The sequence below is a fragment of the Triticum urartu genome, chromosome 2 (genome assembly GCF_003073215.2).
Source record: "Triticum urartu cultivar G1812 chromosome 2, Tu2.1, whole genome shotgun sequence".
Taxonomy (NCBI): Eukaryota; Viridiplantae; Streptophyta; class Magnoliopsida; order Poales; family Poaceae; genus Triticum; species Triticum urartu.
This window is the reverse complement of record NC_053023.1, coordinates 465,244,331-465,252,739: the sequence shown is the minus strand read 5'-3', so window position 1 is coordinate 465,252,739 and position 8,409 is coordinate 465,244,331.

Here is an 8,409-nt window from a genome sequence, read left to right as displayed (position 1 = left end):
AGCTAGACCTATATAGACTCAATTTCTCCCTGCTTACTTTAGTTCCTAAAGAGGCTGATGCCACTAAGATGGAGAAGTTTAGGCCTCTTGCTATGATCAATTGCAGTTTTAAGATCTTTGCTAAATGTGCCACCAATAAGTTTGGCCCCATTTGCAAAGACTTAATTTCTATGAACCAGACAACCTTTATAAAAGGCAGATATATTGCTGAGAGCATTATTGCAGCCCATGAAACTATCCATTCTGTTCACTCCAGCAAGCAGTCTGGTTTTGTGTTCAAATTAGATTATGAGAAAGCATATGACATGATCAACAGAGAATTCCTGATAGACATGATGCATAAGAGGGGGTTTAGTGCTAACTGGATGAGGAAAGTTAAATCCCTCATTTATAAAGGTTCTATTGGGGTTACTGTTAATAACAAAAATAGTGATTTCTTTATTGCTGGCAAAGGGGTGAGACAAGGGGACCCCTATTCCCCTTTGCTTTTCAACCTAGTAGCTGATGTTTTTACCAGAATACTTGTGAAAGCCTCTAGGAATAATATCCTTGAAGGTCTTTTCCCGAGCTCCAACCCAGCTGGCATCATTTGTATGCAATATGCGGATGACACTTTACTTTTCCTCAGTAATAACAAATCACATGCGAGAAACCTTAAATGGTTGCCCTCCTGTTTTGAACAACTATCTGGTATGCGGATCAATTTCCACAAATGTGACCTGGTGCCCATTAATATAAATGAGGATGATGCCAATATATTTGCGCAAATACTTGGTTGCAAATTGAGTGAGTTCCCTATTAAATATTTAGGTTCCCCTCTCCATCACAGAAAACTAAAGAAAAGTGAGCTCCATCCTACTATTGATAAGATTATCAAGAGAGGGGCTGGATGGAGGGGGAGACTTCTGTCTTCTGGCAAGAGACTCACATTAGTGAAGACATGCCTATCCACTATCCCTAGCTACCTTATGGGAATTATCAAATTCCCAAAATGGGCCATAAAACTAGTCAATTCTCAACTAGCTCACTGCTTTTGGGATGATTATGAGGGTCATTTTAAATATCATCTTGCTTCCTGGGGGAGTGTAACACTCCAAAAGCAGTATGGGGGTCTGGGCATCCCAAATATTGTTGATATGAATTTATGTCTTCTAGCTTCCTGGATCAAGAGATATTTCCTGGACGAGGGAAAGATTTGGAAACAAATTATTGATGCAAAATACAGAACGCGCAGCCCTAACATTTTTGCTTGTCCTGAAAATGGTGCTTCCCCTTTTTGGAGAGGGGTCCTGTGGGCTGCTAAAGCTGCTAATGTGGGTTATTCCTGGACAGTGGGGAATGGTAAGAGCATTACATTTTGGGAGGATCAGTGGTTGGGGCATGCTACCCTAGCTACCCAATATTGGGGTCTATACTATATTGCCAATGACCATAATATTTCTATCAGCGAGGTTTGGGATGGCACCAACCTAAAGATTACTTTTAGGAGGTGTTTCACCCAAAAGCTGCTAGCAGATTGGGACAATCTGTTCAGCCGCGTAGTTAATATTAAATTAAATGACAGACAGGATACCATTTGCTGGAATTATGAAGCCAAAGGTGTCTACACTGTCAAATCTTTCTACAACATTGTTAATTTTAGGGGGATTAATCCGAGTAACTTAACAGTTATTTGGAAAATTAATGTTCCCCTTAGGATTCAGATATTTCTCTGGCGTATGGCCAAAAACAAGCTTTTAACAAGAGACAACCTACAAAAAAGACAGCAAGTAGATGATGCTACATGTCTTTTCTGTGGGGAATCTGAATCTATTGAACATTTATTCTTTGGCCGTTTTGTTGTGATAGAACTATGGAGAGTGATTTTTGATATATCTAATAAACAAGCCAGTATGTCCGTTGAGAACATGTTGGCTTGGTGGTTTAAACACAAAAATCACTCAGCGGACTGTTTGTTGCATTCTGCTGTCCTTTGGACTCTATGGAAACATCGTAATGACATTTGTTTCAAACATGTTCCCTGGCTTGGGATGCAGGTGTTGTGGAGGAAAACTACTACTATACTAAGCAGCTGGATGGTCCGGTGCTCTGGCCCTGTAAAAGAAAGAGGGATGCACTTGGTGAGAAAGCTGGAGCAAGAAGCACGTGCACCCCCCTCCTGATGTGGCCAGTATTGGGGAACGCAGTAATTTAAAAAAATTTCCTACGCACACGCAAGATCATGGTGATGCATAGCAATGAGAGGGGAGAGTGTGATCTACGTACCCTTGTAGACCGACAATGGAAGCGTTTGGTTGATGTAGTCGTACGTCTCCACGGCCCGACCGATCAAGCACCGAAACTATGGCACCTCCGAGTTTTAGCACACGTTCAGCTCGATGACGATCCCTGGACTCCGATCCAGCAAAGTGTCGGGGAAGAGTTCCATCAGCACGACGGCGTGGTGACGATCTTGATGTACTACTGTCGCAGGGCTTCGCCTAAGCACCGCTACAATATTATCGAGGACTATGGTGGCCGGGGGCGCCGCACATGGCTAAGAATATGATCACGTGGATCAACTTGTGTTCCTCTGGGGTGCTCCTGCCTCCGTATATAAAGGCTCAAGGGGGGGGGGGTGCGGCCGGCCTAGAGGTGGCGCGCCAGGAGGAGTCCTACTCCCTCCGGGAGTAGGATTCCCCCCCAATCCTAGTTGGAATAGGATTCGCGGAGGGGGGAAAAGAGAAAGGGGGCCCGGCCCCCTCTCCTTGTCCTATTCGGACCAAGGGAGGGGAGGGGCGCGCGTCCCATCTCAGGCTGCCTCTTCTCTTTTCCACTAAGGCCCAATAAGGCCCATATACCTCCCGGGGAGTTCCGATAACCTCCCGGTGATCCGGTATTGTCCCAATCTTACCCGGAACCTTTCCGATGTCCAAATATAGTCTTCCAATATATCGATCTTTATGTCTCGACCATTTCGAGACTCCTCGTCAAGTCCGTGATCACATCCGGGACTCCGAACAACCTTCGGTACATCAAAATATATAAACTCATAATGAAACTGTCATCGTAACGTTAAGCGTGCGGACCCTACGGGTTCGAGAACAATGTAGACATGACCGAGAAATGTCTCCGGTCAATAACCAATAGCGGGACCTGGATGCCCATATTGGCTCCTACATATTCTACGAAGATCTTTATCGGTCAGACCGCATAACAACATACGTTGTTCCCTTTGTCATCGGTATGTTACTTGCCCGAGATTCGATCGTCGGTATCCAATACCTAGTTCAATCTCGTTACCGGCAAGTCTCTTTACTCGTTCCGTAATACATCATCTCGCAACTAACTCATTAGTTGCATTGCTTGCAAGGCTTAAGTGATGTGCATTACCGAGAGGGCCCAGAGATACCTCTCCAACGATCGGAGTGACAAATCCTAATCTCAAAATACGTCAACCCAACATGTACCTTTGGAGACACCTGTAGAGCACCTTTATAATCACCCAGTTACGTTGTGACATTTGGTAGCATACAAAGTGTTCCTCCGGCACACGGGAGTTACATAATCTCATAGTCATAGGAACATGTATAAGTCATGAAGAAAGCAATAGCAACATACTAAACGATCGGGTGCTAAGCTAATGGAATGGGTCATGTCAATCAGATCATTCAACTAATGATGTGATCTCGTTTAATCAAATGACAACTCTTTGTCTATGGTTAGGAAACATAACCATCTTTGATTAACGAGCTAGTCAAGTAGAGGCATACTAGTGACACTCTGTTTGTCTATGTATTCACACATGCATTATGTTTCCGGTTAATACAATTCTAGCATGAATAATAAACCTTTATCATGATATAAGGAAATAAATAATAACTTTATTATTGCCTCTAGGGCATATTTCCTTTAGTCTCCCACTTGCACTAGAGTCAATAATCTAGATTTACATAGTAATGATTCTAACACCCATGGAGCTTTGGTGCTGATCATGTTTTGCTCGTGGAAGAGGCTTAGTCAAGGGGTCTGCTACATTCAGCTCCGTATGTATCTTGCAAATCTCTATGTCTCCCACCTGGACTAGATCCCGGATGGAATTGAAGCATCTCTTGATGTGTTTGGTTCTCTTGTGAAATCTGGATTCCTTTGCCAAGGCAATTGCACCAGTATTGTCACAAAAGATTTTCATTGGACCCAATGCACTAGGTATGACACCTAGATCGGATATGAACTCCTTCATCCAGACTCCTTCGTTTGCTGCTTCCGAAGCAGCTATGTACTCCGCTTCACATGTAGATCCCACCACGACTCTTTGTTTAGAACTGCACCAACTGATAGCTCCACCGTTTAATGTGAACACATATCCGGTTTGCGATTTAGAATCGTCCGGATCAGTGTCAAAGCTTGCATCAACGTAACCGTTTACGATGAGCTCTTTGTCACCTCCATATACGAGAAACATATCCTTAGTCCTTTTCAGGTACTTCAGGATGTTCTTGACCGCTGTCCAGTGATCCACTCCTGGATTACTTTGGTACCTCCCTGCTAGACTTATAGCAAGGCACACATCAGGTCTGGTACACAGCATTGCATACATGATAGAGCCTATGGCTGAAGCATAGGGGAACATCTTTCATTTTCTCTCTATCTTCTGCAGTGGTCGGGCATTGAGTCTGACTCAACTTCACACCTTGTAACACAGGCAAGAACCCTTTCTTTGCTTGATCCATCTTGAACTTCTTCAAAATCTTGTCAAGGTATGTGCTTTGTGAAAGTCTAATTAAGCGTTTTGATCTATCTCTATAGATCTTTATGCCTAATATGTAAGCAGCTTCACCGAGGTCTTTCATTGAAAAACTCTTATTCAAGTATCCCTTTATGCTATCCAGAAATTCTATATCATTTCCAATCAGTAATATGTCATCCACATATAATATCAGAAATGCTACAGAGCTCCCACTCACTTTCTTGTAAATACAGGCTTCTCCGAAAGTCTGTATAAAACCAAATGCTTTGATCACACTATCAAAGCGTTTATTCCAACTCCGAGAGGCTTGCACCAGTCCATAAATGGATCGCTGGAGCTTGCACACTTTGTTAGCTCCCTTTGGATCGACAAAACCTTCCGGTTGCATCATATACAACTCTTCTTCCAGAAATCCATTCAGGAATGCAGTTTTGACATCCATTTGCCAAATTTCATAATCATAAAATGCAGCAATTGCTAACATGATTCGGACAGACTTAAGCATCGCTACGGGTGAGAAGGTCTCATCGTAGTCAACCCCTTGAACTTGTCGAAAACCTTTTGCGACAAGTCGAGCTTTGTAGACAGTAATATTACCTTCAGCGTCAGTCTTCTTCTTGAAGATCCATTTATTCTCAATTGCTTGCCGATCATCGGGCAAGTCAACCAAAGTCCATACTTTGTTCTCATACATGGATCCCATCTCAGATTTCATGGCTTCAAGCCATTTTGCGGAATCTGGGCTCACCATCGCTTCTTCATAGTTCGTAGGTTCATCATGATCTAGCAGCATGATTTCCAGAACAGGATTACCGTACCACTCTGGCGTGGATCTCACTCTGGTTGATCTACGAGGTTCAGTAGTATCTTGTCCTGAATTTCATGATCATTATCATTAGCTTCCTCACTAATTGGTGTACGTGTCATAGAAACAGTTTTCTGTGATGTACTACTTTCCAATAAGGGAGCAGGTACAGTTACCTCATCAAGTTCTACTTTCCTCCCACTCACATCTTTCGAGAGAAACTCCTTCTCTAGAAAGTTTCCGAATTTAGCAACAAAAGTCTTGCCTTCGGATCTGTGATAGAAGGTGTATCCAATAGTTTCCTTTGGATATCCTATGAAGACACATTTCTCCGATTTGGGTTCGAGCTTATCAGGTTGAAGCTTTTTCACATAAGCATCGCAGCCCCAAACTTTAAGAAACGACAACTTTGGTTTCTTGCCAAACCATAGTTCATAAGGCGTCGTCTCAACGGATTTTGATGGTGCCCTATTTAACGTGAATGCGGCCGTCTCTAAAGCATAACCCCAAAACGATAGCGGTAAATCAGTAAGAGACATCATAGATCGCACCATATCTAGTAAAGTACGATTACGATGTTCGGACACACCATTACATTGTGGTGTTCCGGGTGGCGTGAGTTGCGAAACTATTCCGCATTGTTTCAAATGTACACCAAACTCATAACTCAAATATTCTCCTCCACGATCAGATCGTAGAAACTTTATTTTCTTGCTACGATGATTTTCAACTTCACTCTAAAATTCTTTGAACTTTTCAAATGTTTCAGACTTATGTTTCATTAAGTAGATATACCCATATCTGCTTAAGTCTTCTGTGAAGGTGAGAAAATAACGATATCCGCCACGAGCCTCAATATTCATCGGACCACATACATCTGTATGTATGATTTCCAACAAATCTGTTGCTCTCTCCATAGTTCCGGAGAACGGTGTTTTAGTCATCTTGCCCATGAGGCATGGTTCGCAAGTACCAAGTGATTCATAATCAAGTGGTTCCAAAAGTCCATCAGTATGGAGTTTCTTCATGCGCTTTACACCGATATGACCTAAACGGCAGTGCAACAAATAAGTTGCACCATCATTATCAACTCTGCATCTTTTGGCTTCAACATTATGAATATGTGTGTCACTACTATCGAGATTCAATAAGAATAGACCACTCTTCAAGGGTGCATGACCATAAAAGATATTACTCATATAAATAGAACAACCATTATTCTCTAATTTAAATGAATAACCGTCTCGCATCAAACAAGATCCAGATATAATGTTCATGCTCAACGCTGGCACCAAATAACAATTATTTAGGTCTAATACTAATCCCGAAGGTAGATGTAGAGGTAGCGTGCCGACCGCGATCACAACGACTTTGGAACCGTTTCCCACGCGCATCGTCACCTCGTCCTTAGCCAATCTTCACTTAATCCGTAGTCCCTGTTTCGAGTTGCAAATATTAGCAACAGAACCAGTATCAAATACCCAGGTGCTACTGCGAGCATTAGTAAGGTACACATCAATAACATGTATATCACATATACCTTTGTTCACCTTGCCATCCTTCTTATCCGCCAAATACTTGGGGCAGTTCCGCTTCCAGTGACCAGTCTGCTTGCAGTAGAAGCACTCAGTTTTAGGCTTAGGTCCAGACTTGGGTTTCTTCTCTTGAGCAGCAACTTGCTTGCTGTTCTTCTTGAAGTTCCCCTTCTTCTTCCCTTTGCCCTTTTTCTTGAAACTAGTGGTCTTGTTGACCATCAACACTTGATGCTCCTTTTTGATTTCTACCTCCGCAGCTTTCAGCATTGCGAAGAGCTCGGGAATAGTCTTATTCATCCCTTGCATATTATAGTTCATCACGAAGCTCTTGTAGCTTGGTGGCAGTGATTGGAGAATTCTGTCAATGACGCAATCATCTGGAAGATTAACTCCCATCTGAATCAAGTGATTATTATACCCAGACATTTTGAGTATATGCTCACTGACAGAACTGTTCTCCTCCATCTTGTAGCTATAGAACTTATTGGAGACTTCATATCTCTCAATCCGGGCATTTGCTTGAAATATTAACTTCAACTCCTGGAACGTCTCATATGCTCCATGACGTTCAAAACGTCGTTGAAGTCCCGATTCTAAGCCGTAAAGCATGGCACACTGAACTATCGAGTAGTCATCAGCTTTGCTCTGCCAGACGTTCATAACATCTGGTGTTGCTCCTGCAGCAGGCCTGGCACCCAGCGGTGCTTCCAGGACGTAATTCTTCTGTGCAGCAATGAGGATAATCCTCAAGTTACGGACCCAGTCCGTGTAATTGCTACCATCATCTTTCAATTTTGCTTTCTCAAGGAACGCATTAAAATTCAACGGAACAACAACACGGGCCATCTATCTACAACCAAACATACATAAGCAAGATACTATCAGGTACTAAGTTCATGATAAATTTAAGTTCAATTAATCAAGTTACTTAAAGAACTCCCACTTAGATAGACATCCCTCTAATCCTCTAAGTGATCACGTGATCCAAATCAACTAAACCATGTCCGATCATCATGTGAGATGGAGTAGTTTCATTGGTGAACATCACTATGTTGATCATATCTACTATATGATTCACGCTCGACCTTTCGGTCTCCGTGTTCCGAGGCCATATCTGTATATGCTTGGCTCGTCAAGTATAACCTGAGTATTCCGCGTGTGCAACTGTTTTGCACCCGTTGTATTTGAACGTAGAGCCTATCACACCCGATCATCACGTGGTGTCTCAACACGAAGAACTTTCGCAACGGTGCATACTCAGGGAGAACACTTCTTGATAATTTAGTGAGAGATCATCTTATAATGCTACCGTCAATCAAAGCAAGATAAGATGCATAAAA